Here is a 12,837-nt window from a genome sequence, read left to right as displayed (position 1 = left end):
GACAGGGGATGCAGGAAGGTGAGATGGTGATGGGGGGGATGCAGGTAGGTGGGATAGTCATGGGGGATGCAGTTAGGTGGGATGGTGATGGGGGATGCAGTTAGGTGGGATGGTGATGGATAGTAGGAAGAATATTATTAAGTTGATGCAGAAAAGATGTTCCTGGGATTGAAGGGCTTGAGTTATAAGAAGGGGTTGAGACTTTATTCACTGTTGCTTAGGAGGTTGAGGGGGTAATCTTTTAGAGGTTCTTAACATTATGAAGATAGAACATAGAACATTATAGTGCAGTACAGGCCCTTTAGCCCTCAATGTTGCGCCGACCTATCATACCAATCCAAAGCCCATCTAACCTACACTATTCCATGTATGTCCATATGCCTGTCCAATGACGACTTAAATGTACTTAAAGTTAGCGAATCTACTACCGTTGCAGGCAAAGCATTCCATACCCTTACTACTCTCTGAGTAAAGAAACTATGTCTGCCATCTGTCCTATCTCTATCATCCCTCAATTTAAAGCTTTGCCCCTCGTGCTCGCCATCACCATACTTGGAAAAAGGCTCTCCCTGTCTCCCTACCTAACCCTCTGATTATCTTATATGTCTCTATTAAGTCACCTCAGAACCTTCTTCTCTCTAACGAAAACAGCCTCAAGTCCTTCAGCCTTTCCTCGTAAGACTTTCCCTCCGTACCAGGTAACATTGTAGTAAATCTCCTCTGCACCCTTTCCAAAGCTTCCACATCCTTCTTATAGTGCAGTGACCAGAACTATATACAATACACCAAGTGCAGAGTTTTGTACAGCAGCAGCACCACCTCGTGCTTCTGGAACTCGACCCCTCTATTAATAAAAGCTAAAACACTGTATGCCTTCTTAACAGCCCTGTCGACCTGGGCGGCAACTTTCAAGGATCTGTGTACCTGGACACCGAGATCTCTCTGCTCATCTACACTACCAAGAATCTTTACATTAGCCCAGTACTTTGCATTCCAGTTATTCCGACCAAAGTGAATCACCTCACACTTATCCGCATTAAACTCCATTTGCCACCTCTAAGCCCAACTCTGCAACCTATCTGTGTCTCTCTGTAACCTACAACATCCTTCATCACTATCCACAGCTCCACCCACCTTAGTGTCATCTGCAAAATTACTAACCCACCCTTCTACTCCCTCATCTAAGTCGTTTCTAAAAATGACGAACAGCAGTGGACCCAACACCGACCCCTGCAGTACACCACTAGTAACTGGACTCCAGGATGAAGATTTCCCATTAATCACACCCTCTGTTTTCTTTCAGCAAGCCAATTACTGATCCAAACTGCTACACCTCCCACAATCCCATTCCTCCGCATTTTGTACAATAGCCTACTGTGGGGAACCTTATCGAACACCTTACTGAAATCCATATACACCACATCATATACCTGTTTGGTCACCTTCTCAAAGAACTCAATAAGGTTTGTGAGGCACAACATACCCTTCACAAAACCGTGCTGACTATCCCTAATCAAATTATTCTCTTCTCGATGATTATAAATCCTATCTCTTATAACCTTTTCCAACACTTTACCAACAACTGAAGTAAGGCTCACTAGTCTATAATTATTTGGGTTGTCTCTACTCCCCTTCTTGAACATTTGCTACCCTCCAGTCTTCTGGCACTATTCCTGTAGACAATGACAATTTAAAGATCAATGCCAAAGGCTTGGCAATCTCCTCCCTGGCTTCCCTGAGGATCCTAAGATAAATCCCATTCGACCCAGGGAACTTACCTATTTTCACACTCTGCAGGATTTCTAATACCTCTTCCTTGTGAACCTCAATCCCACCTAGTCCATGAAGAGCATGGATAAGCTCACTTCCCTGGGTCAAGGAAGATCAAAACTAGGGGAAATCATTTTAAGGTTAGGAGAGAAAGATGTAAAAGGAACATGAGGGGCAATGACTTGACACAGAGAGTGGTTCATATGTGGAACAAACTGCCATTTGAAGTGCCAGATGCAGGTAGAGTTACACCATTTAAAAGATATTTGGACAGGTACATGAATAGGAAAGGTTTAGAGGGAAATGGGTCAATTGCAGGCAAATGGAATTAGGTTAATTAATCAGCATGGATGATTTAGACTAAAGTGTTTCTGTGCTGTCTGACACTATTGTTATAGCGGCTTCACCTTTAATCTTTTAAAGCCTGATGAGCTGTGTAGTTGTGAGCAAGTTAGTTAATTATCAAAGCACAATGGTAACTGCAGCAACATTCACCATGCACTCCACCACAGCCACAGTACCTTTCTCCCCCTTGCAACAGCGTTTAACACCCTAGCCATGGTAATATTCACCCATTTCCCAATACTACATACATCTTCCACTCACATCCCTGCCCTGTTTAATTATTCCAACCATTGCTAATGTCCACCACTCCTCCAAACAATGTTCACATCCTATCCTACCTCAACAATTACCCCCACCCTGAAAGAATTCACCACCCTGACTGACAAAGTGCACCCCAGATAGTACCCACCCTTCCTGGACCTCTTCTCCTGCCCCAAACTACCTTATGATTGGCTGGTATTGCAAGGACCATCATAATAAGGGAATGGCAGGGGGTGTTTGACCAATTTCATGGAGCAAAGAAGTGGGTTGAACACCTTCAGGAGTTGAGGGAAGAGGGGAGAGCACAATCAAAAGGTGTGGGAATGGGGAGAGCAGTCAGGGGGGTGAGGGAGAGAGTGAACATTGTCAAGGGAGGTGAGGGAGAGAGTGAACATTGCCAAGGGGGGTGAGGGAGAGAGTGAACATTGCCAAAGGGGGTAAGAGAGAAAGTAAACACTGCTGGGGGGGGAGGTGAAAAAGAGAGAGAGAGAGAGAGAGAGTGAACAATGCCAGGGGGGTGAGGGAGGTGGGTAGCCATGGTGAGTGAGGAGAGACTGTGCAATATGTTGGGTTGACAACTCCATGAAAGATAACATCATGGGCGGCACGGTGGCACAGTGGTTAGCACTGTTGCCTCACAGCACCTGAGACCCGGGTTCAATTCCCGACTCAGGCGATAGACTGTGTGGAGTTTGCACGTTCTCCCCGTGTCTGCGTGGGTTTCCTCCAGGTGCTCCGGTTTCCTCCCACAGTCCAAAGATGTGTGGGTCAGGTGAATTGGCTATGCTAAATTGCCCGTAGTGTTAGGTAAGGGGTAAATGTAGGGGTATGGGTGGGTTGCGCTTCGGCAGGTCAGTGTGGACTTGTTGGGCCGAAGGGCCTGTTTCCACACTGTAAGTCTAATCTAATCTAATAAAAAACATGGGGCAATGAACTGGAGACAGACTGTAAGGGGTTCTGAAGAACAGTCTTATTGGATTTGAAATGTTAACTCTGTTTCTCTCTCCGCCCATGCTAGCAGCATTTTCTGCTGCTTTCAGGGCAAGATGAGAAAGGGGGAGGGGGGGGGCAAGTGGATGTGCTGAAATTACAGTCAGCACAGCTGGCTAATTCTCTTTATAAAAGCAAAGAACTACAGATGCTGGAATCTGAAACCAAAAGAGAAAATGCTGGAAAATCACAGCAGGTCTGGCAACATCTGTAAAGAAAGAAAAGAGCTGATGTTACAGGTCTAACTGACCCTCTGTCAAAGCTAAGAAAAAGGAGAAATAGGGAGGTATTTATACGAGGCTGAGAGAAGGTGAGTCATGGCTCCATAAGCAAAGGTAACAATAAAGAGGTGATAATGACAGTGCATAGAGAGATTACCTCTTCCACGCTCACCATCCAAGACCCCAAACACTCTTTTCAGATTAAGCAGCGTTTCACTTGTACCTCTTTCAATTTGGTCTATTGCATTCATTGCTCCCAATGTGGTCTCCTCTATATTGGAGAGACAAAACACCGACTGGGTGATCGCTTTGCTTGAGCACCTTCGGTCTGTACACAGTCAGGTGTCAGACCTTCCTGTGGCTTGCCACTTCAACACACAATCCTGCTCCCATACCCACATGTCTGTCCTTGGCCTGCTACAATGTTCCACTGAAGCTCAACACAAACTGGAGGAACAGCATCTCATCTTCTGACTAGGCACGTTACAGCCTGCCGGTCTCAACATTGAATTCAACAACTTCAGATGATTATCCCATCTCAACCCCTCTATTTTCATTCTGCTCTGTAATTTTATTTCATTTATTTTATTTATCTTTTAAAAAAAAATTTCACTGTTCTGTACCTCTTATTTCTTGATTGTCTCTCTTTCTCTCGCTCCCCACTCTCTCATCACCTTTTTCCTCTCCTCTTCCCCCCCCCTTTGCTACCCTTCTCCCCTGTTTTCCATTTTGCCTCTGCTTCACCATCCTCCCCCGCTCTCCCCACCCCCATATTGTCACATAGCACTGGCTTCAGCCTTGGTCATTCACAGCTCCTAATCTCCCTATAATCTCTCTGTGCACTGTCATTATCACCTCTTGATTGTTACCTTTGCTTCTGGAGCCATGACTCACCTTCTCTCAGCCCAGTATAAATACCTCCCAATTCTCCCTTTTTTTTTAAGCTTTGACAAAGGGTCAGTTAGACTCAAAACTTCAGCTCTTTTCTCTCCTTACAGATGCTGCCAGACCTGCTGAGATTTTCCAGCATTTTCTCTTTTAGTGGCTGATTCTCTTCATCCCTGCACTCCTGCTGAAGCCAGCAGTAGAAGCTGTAAAGCTCCATCGTAAACTGGTAAACTTGGCAGATTAAATTGGACATACCAACTCTGATGCTGATTGGAAAAGGTATCTGGATTTTTCAGCCCATTTTGATGAATTCTAATTATAAGGCTTATGCTTTCAATCAACTTCCATCAGTAACTGTTGTATTATCTCATCCTAGATTGATACAAATGAGGCTGAAGGTAAGCATGGTAATTGAAGGAAGATCTTTAATGGAGGTTTCTTACTGCTGGTAAATGAGCTGTTCAGGGAGCAGATAAACTGACAAAGCTAGCTGCTGAATCATGTGACATTGCATCATTTCCTGTGATGAGGAAACCATTTAGAATTATAGGGTCATCCAGCACAGAAGAGGCCTTTGGCCCGTTGAGTCTAGGATGAGATAATACAACAGTTACTGATGGAAGTTGATTGAAAGAATAAGCCTTATAATTAGAATTCATCAAAATGGGCTGAAAAATCCAGATACCTTTCTTTTATTCATTCATGGGAAATGGGCATTGCTGGCTGGCCAGCATTTATTGCCCAGCCTTAGTCCCTCGATCTATCTTCACAAACCCCACTTTCCAGTATTATATAGTCACATACTTAAATGATTACACTTCACATGTTTTCATGACTGTAATGAGGAATCATTCGAAGTCAAATCAATTTCTGGGCATTTTCCTCTGCCAGAAAATAACATTCCAAAAATGCCCAAATGGAAGCTTGATAGTATGCCATACAAAAGGAGAATTTGCTGGAGAAACTCAGCAGGTCTTGCAACATCCGTGGAGAGAAAGCAAGATCAACATTTCGGGTCTTCAGAATTCAAACTGGAGCTGTAATGTTGAGTCCACTTTCTCCCCACATATGCTGTTAGACCTGCTGAGTTTCTCCAGCTCTTTCTGTTTTTTGTTTCAGATCTTCAGCATCCACAATTCTTTGATTTTTTTTTATAGTAATCCACATTGGCTAATCTTGTAGATGTGTTGGGACATTCTCAAATGCACTGATTTTTATTCAGGAATTTCTGAGATGTACACTAATGCATAACAAAAGAAATGATTTGTTTCTTGATTATTTACATTTTTACATTTTTTTGTTCTGTTTTAGATTTGTCAAATGGTGTCCAGTTCAAAATTGATATCAAGTTTTCCTATCTTGTCACTATAACTTTCTCTTTGAAATTCCGTCAAGACTCTACAATTCCAGGCTGCAGGAAGTCAGGTGCAGTGGTGTAGAAAGATTTACAGACCATACAGGGATTGCGATGTGAATTCTTCTTTCTTGGTTGCCATGGTTACAGGCCTGGCAATCTTATTTAGCCTGTTATACTTCAGGTTTCTTAGTTCAGAGAGTCCTTTCATGTTCTGACTTGAAATGAAAGGTTTATCAATCTAACCAAATATAAATGAGTTTAAGTGAAGGATAAGACCAAAACCATTTGTTCAAGAATGCAGAGAAAAATTCTTCACAGTGCAGGGGTATTAATCAGTGTCATACATGTTCATTCAAGATCAAATACTTCACCTAAATATATTGCAGAAGGCAATGTGTGGATTCACTAATATAGCTATTGATTTTTAGCTTTAGTACTTATTCTTTAACTATAGCAACCAAATTTACTTTTTTGGATGGTGCATTTAAGTAAATGGTTTAAGAATGTTGATTTCAATTACTAACAGCACTTAATTTAGATAATAATCTTTCCTCATCCTTTCCTTTATCTGAAGTAGGCACAGAACATTGAGCTAATTTTAACTCATAAAGATGGCACCTTTTTATTTTTCCATTTTTGTTTGATTGAGGACTGAATTTGGAAGAGGATTGTTTTAAACCAAAGTATTGGGGAAACTATTGCTGCACTTCTTATTTTTTAAAAGCAAGTTACTGATACTCATTGTAAGTTGTGTTTACACTGCTGCTTTGTTCAAGCAAAGGTGGTGGCTGTTTGTAGATGGGCCAGCACCAGATGTGTAAGATTTGGCCAGCAACAAATTGTTGATTGGTTTGTGGAGTTGTGACCAGTTGTGGATGCCAAAAGCCATCGGTCTGACAACAACTACCTGATTGGCTCCTTAGTAAACTAACAGCTTGTGGGTGTGAGCAATATTGGTAGAAGCCTTTGGACTGTTGCAAGGGACAATTGCTCTGTTTTCTCTCCAGTAAAATGCATGAATCCTGAAGAAAGCCAGTTTATTTCCCCTATGAGCTTGGGCAGTTAATGTATCATTTGCCTGTTTCTCTTACAAAGTAGTGAAAAGAACTGGAGGAAAGAGATTGAAGTAAAGAAAGTGCTGGCAAGCAAAAGTATCATCTCAGTGAACCCTGTGGATTGGCTTCATTCATACCCACAAACCTTTCAGCTACCTGAGAGCCAATCTTATAATTGTCAGCAGGTAGAAGGCTTTTGTCAATGACAACTGGTCATCATTCCACAAACCAATCAGCTATTTGAATCCCTCGTTATGGTGTTGGTTCATCTGCAACTAAACCACCCCCATTGGTTGAAAAGGAAACAGTGTAAACATCATTGACCATAAGTGCAGGCTGTTGGTTTTAAAATGTACAGCAATCACTTCCACAATCTTTGGTTTTTAAAACAGTCCTTTTCCCATTTCAGTCCACAACTAAATATCGAGAAAGATAAAAAGTGACACTCTTCATAATATTGACTTATTTTCTGCTCTCCTCACATATGCCTGAGCTTAATCAGTGAAGCATTGTGAACATAGATCATGTCATTGAGCCACATAAGGAGACACTAAGCGAGATCCAAAAGCTTGGTCAATGAGGTAGGATTTGAAGAATAGCTTAAAGGAGCCTGGGATTGAGATAACTGAAAGCATGATGGAGTGATTAAAATTGGAAATGCAATTGAGACATCAGAATTAGAGCAGTGCAGAAAGGGATGATTGCCAAGAATTGAAAAGAAAGAGGTTTTAGTTATCATTAGCAACAAATGCCTCGAATTGCAGGCTGATACATTACACATTCAGTCAATGCATCATTAGTGTTATTTATAATGATCAGTCTTCTTTGGTATGTCTCCTCAATTTCCCCACACAATGCTGAATTGAAAAATGGGCTGTTATTTCCAGGCAACAGCAGAAGAGTAGACACTGATTAAGGGAGTCAAGTTACAGATGGACAGTACTTGGACATTTTTCAGTGTTCAGTCATTTACCAGAGTCACCAGTTTATCATCGGATTGTTGGCGTCAGCAGACGCTCTGTCATTTGTACCTCGCCATGTAAAACTAAATCTGGCAACCACGTCTATTTAGGTCAGCTTTCAGTAATGCATTCTGCTGTGTGGTCTGCAGAATCTAGTCTTACACATCGCATTTCACACAGAATTATACAAGCCTCACCCACACCCATATTGTAAATGATCATGGGGGGTCTTGCTGTAAAAAGGTCTGAGCTGATGAAGAAACTGCAATTAGGCAGTAAAAATATAACTAATAAATTAAACACATGAGAAGCACCCAGAGTGGTCAGAATCACTGGTACCACAAAGGGGTACTTGAGCCCAATAACCTAGGTACACTTAAAGAGAGACTAGATAGATCCTTCAGGCAGAAAGAAATGGAAGATAGTTCAGATGGGGGTTAGACGAAGTTGGGAAAGCTTGGATGAGAGTCTCATGATAAAAGGTATATAATTTAAATTTATTAACATCATTTTTGGAATGTGGATTTACAAGGTTAGAGTCTTCAAGAACAGTAACTTATATCCAGTATTTGTCACAATGCAGGTGACTGCAGTCCCTGTGAAGTTTATATTATTGGGTATATGATAGGAAGGGTAAATGTTTAAGACCTCAAGCTTTGTTTCCAGTTCAAACGAATCTGGAATAAGCAAGTTTTAAAATGCAGTTCAGAAAATACTTGAGTTCAGAAGCAAGTTTATTGACACTTCTAGAAGGATTTCAGGGCAATTCAAGGACCAGTTACTTCACAATTTTGGTTAGAAACATGCCAGTTATTAGGAAAAAGGCTCCAGATTTGTGAAAAGTTCACGTCAGGAAACTTGAAAAGCACTCATCAAAATGCTTCCACTGACCATGGCAAAGGAACTGGAAGGAGTCAGTCAAGTAGAAACTTAAGGAGTTGAGATAGAGGTGTAATTTCTCTGGACTTGATTCTTTTCAATAGATGCCATTAGGAAACAGATTAAAACCAAATTTTTCTGTGTGATTTAAGATTTTTCTAGCTATATTCTATATTTAGTAAGATTGTTTTTTTTGTAATAAACTTTTGTTCTTTGGTTAAAAATCTGCAGACTTGTGTCTTTCAATGATTAGCTATTTGCATGAACTAATTAGAGTCATAGAGTCATAGAGATGTACACCATGGAAACAGACCCTTCGGTCCAACCCATCCATGCCGACCAGATATCTCAACCCAATTTAGTCCCACCTGCCAGCACCCAGCCCATATCCCTCCAAACCCTTCCTATTCATATACCCATCCAAATGCCTCTTAAATGTTGCAATTGTACCAACCTTCACCACTTCCTCTGGCAGCTCATTCCATACAGTACCACCCTCTGTGTGAAAAAGTTGCCACGTAGGTCTCTTTTATATCTTTCCCCTCTCACCCTAAACCTATGCCCTCTAGTTCTGGACTCCCCGACCCCAGGGAAAAGACTTTGTCTATTTATCCTATCGATGCCTCTCATAATTTTGTAAACCTCTATAAGGTCACCCCTCAGCCTCTGATGCTCCAGGGAAAACAGCCCCAGCCTGTTCAGCCTCTCCCTATAGCTCAAAACCTCCAACCCTGGCAACATCCTTGTAAATCTTTGCTGAACCCTTTCAAGTTTCACAACATCTTTTCGATAGGAAGGAGACCAGAATTGCACGCAATATTCCAACATTGGCCTAACCAATGTCCTGTACAGCCGCAACATGACCTCCCAACTCCTGTACTCAATACTCTGACCAATAAAGGAAGGCATATCAACATCTTCTTCACTATCCTATCTACCTGCGACTCCACTTTCAAGGATCTATGAACATGCACTCCAAGGTCTCTTTTTTCAGCAACACTCCCTAGGACCTTACCATTAAGTGTATAAGTCCTGTCTAAGATTTGCTTTCCCAAAATGCAGCACCTCGCATTTATCTGAATTAAACTCCATCTGCCACTTCTCAGCCCATTGGCCCACCTGGTCCAGATCCTGTTGTAACCTGAGGTAACCCTCTTTGCTGTCCACTACACCTCCAATTTTGGTGTCATCTGCAAACTTACTAACTGTACTTCTTATGCTCACATCCAAATCATTTATGTAAATGACAAAAAGTAGAGGACCCAGCACCGATCCTTGTGGCACTCCATTGGTCACAGGCCTCCAGTCTGAAAAACAACCCTCCACTACCACCATCTGTCTTCTACCTTTGAGCCAGTTCTGTACCCAACATAAAACATATAATCTATGAGGCAAGATTCAATTCTGGGATTTGACTTGTCCAATTGTACGGTCAGCTAGAATTAGAAGAGTATATAAGCAGCAACATAGAGCTGATGGGCCAAACGATCTGTTTCTGCACCGTATATCTGTCATATCTATTCCATATAAAACCAATGGTAATAAGAACTGAGACTGAGGAAGCTGGGTAATGCTGTAGTTCACTACAACACTCATTGTTATAATCCTGACCAGTCAGCCAACATTATATTATCACCTGGCTAGGAAAAATTAGACAAAGTATGAGATCCCTGATACTTAGCTAAGAGAATAAAGCCATATCATTCAGTAGCTTAGAAGGAAAACAAAACTTTACAAAGTTTGGACAGTAATACAATCTATTACATATGCAACTTATAGCATCCATTAGAATTAACCTGAGGAGCAAATGAGTATTAGACAAACTGTTGTCAATCACCCCACAAAGCACATCAAATAAACGATACAGTTCAAACAAATCTCATGGATCTCTTAGCAAATCCCTAGACATTAGTGATGCTGTGGTTTATCAACTCTCATTAAACTTCACATGGCATTCCAATTCTTCATTATTGAAGATCCTGCTTTGGAGCTTCCTCAGAAAATGCGACATTACAAACAGTCTCAACCACTGCTTAAGTTCATTTTTCAAGTCAGTAAGGTTCACCCCCTGATTCTGGAAACTGCCCAGCATCTATTCGCTGGTGTAATTTCAGCTTTTCATAGGCACCTAGATTCACCAAGCAGTTACTGCCCCTCTGCCCCTTTACCTGAGCTCTCAGCTTGCTCAGTTGCATCCAGCAATTACCATTTTGGGTTTTCAAGCCCCCATTCACTCTTGTACTGAATTATTAGTAGCACAGTTTCTTGAAAGCTCTAACTTTGAATTGTGTGGCACTGGAAAAGCACTGCGGGTCAGGCAGCATCTGAGCAGCAGGAGAATCGATGTTTCAGGCATAAGCCCCACATGACCTTTTAGATTAGATTAGATTACTTGCCGTGTGGAAACAGGCCCTTCGGCCCAACAAGTCCACACCGACCCGCCAAAGTGCAACCCACCCAGACCCATTCCCTTACACTGACCCCTTCACCTAACACTCTGGGCAATTTAGCATGGCCAATTCACCTAACCTGCACATTTTTGGATTGTGGGAGGAAACCGGAGGAAACCCACGCAGACACAGGGAGAATGTGCAAACTCCACACATGATTGTAGTTTTCCAATGCCACACTTTTCGACTGATCTACAGTATTTGTAGTCCTCATTTTCTCCATCACTGTCAACAGGAGTAGTGTCAGAAGACGGCAGGATAGCAAATGTTGTTCCCTTGTTTAAGAAGGGGAGTTGGGTTAACCCTGGTAATTATAGGCCAGTGAGCCTTACTTCGGTTGTGGGTAATGTGTTGGAAAAGTTTATAAGAAATAGGATTTATAATCGTTAGGATAGGAATAATTTGATTAAGGATAGTCAACACGGTTTAATGAAGGGTAGTTCGTGCCTAACTAACCTTATTGAGTTCTTTGAGAAGGTGACAAAACAGGTGGCTGAAGGTAAAGCAGTTGATGTGATGTATATGGACTTCAGTAAGGCATTTGATAAGGTTCCACACTGTAGGCTATTGCATAACATACAGACTTTTAGGATTGAAGGCGATTTAGCAGTTTGGATCAGAAATTGGCTAGCTGAAAGAAGGTGATGGTTGATGGGAAATCTTCATCCTGGAGCTCAATTACCAGTGGTGTACTGCAAGGATTTGTTTTGGGCCACTGCTGTTTGTCATTTTTATAAATTATCTGGATGTGCGCGTAGAAGGATGGGTTAGTAAATTTGCGGATGACATTAAGGTAGGCAGAGTTGTGGATCGTGCTGAAGGATGTTGTGGGTTACAGAGGGACATAGATAAGATGCACTGGTGGGCAAATGGAGTTTAATGCGGAAAAGTGTGATGTAGTTCACAATAGACAATAGGTGCAGGAGTAAGCCATTCAGCTCTTTGAGCCAGCACCACCATTCATTATGATCATGGCTGATCATCCACAATCAGTATCCTGTTCCTGCCGTATCCCCATAACCTTTGATTCCACGATCTTTAAGAGCTCTATCCATATTTTTCTTGAAAGTATCCAGAGACTTGGCCTCCACCACCTTCTGGGGCAGAGCATTCCATATATCCATCACTCTCTGGGTGAAGAAGTTTCTCCTCAACTCTGTTCTAAACGACCTACCTCTTTTTTAAAACAGTTTCTTCTGGTTCTGGAGACTCAGTTACTCGTTCACTTTGGGAGGAGTAACAGGAATGCAGAGTACTGGGCTAATGGTAAGATTCTTGGCAGTGTAGCTGAACAGAGACATCTCAGTGCCCAGGTGCATAAATCCCTGAAAGTCACCACCTAGGTTGATAGAGTTGTTAAGAAGGCATATGGTGTGTTGGCATTTATTGGAAGGGGGATTGAGCTTCAGAGTCACAAGGTCATGCTTCAGCTGTACAAGGTACTGGTAAGGCCGCACCTGGAGTATTGCATACAGTTCTGGCCAGCGAATTACAAGAAGGATGTGGAAGCTTTGGAAAGGGTTCAGAGGAGATTTACCAGGATGTTGCCTGGTATGGAGGGAAGGTCTTAAGTGGAAAGGCTGAGGGAACTGAGGCTGTTTTAATTGGAGAGAAGAAGGTTGAGAGGTGACTTAATGAAGACACATGAGACATTCAGAG

The sequence above is a fragment of the Hemiscyllium ocellatum genome, chromosome 32, assembly GCF_020745735.1.
Source record: "Hemiscyllium ocellatum isolate sHemOce1 chromosome 32, sHemOce1.pat.X.cur, whole genome shotgun sequence".
NCBI classification, from domain to species: domain Eukaryota; kingdom Metazoa; phylum Chordata; class Chondrichthyes; order Orectolobiformes; family Hemiscylliidae; genus Hemiscyllium; species Hemiscyllium ocellatum.
Note: the sequence above shows the minus strand (reverse complement) of the source record.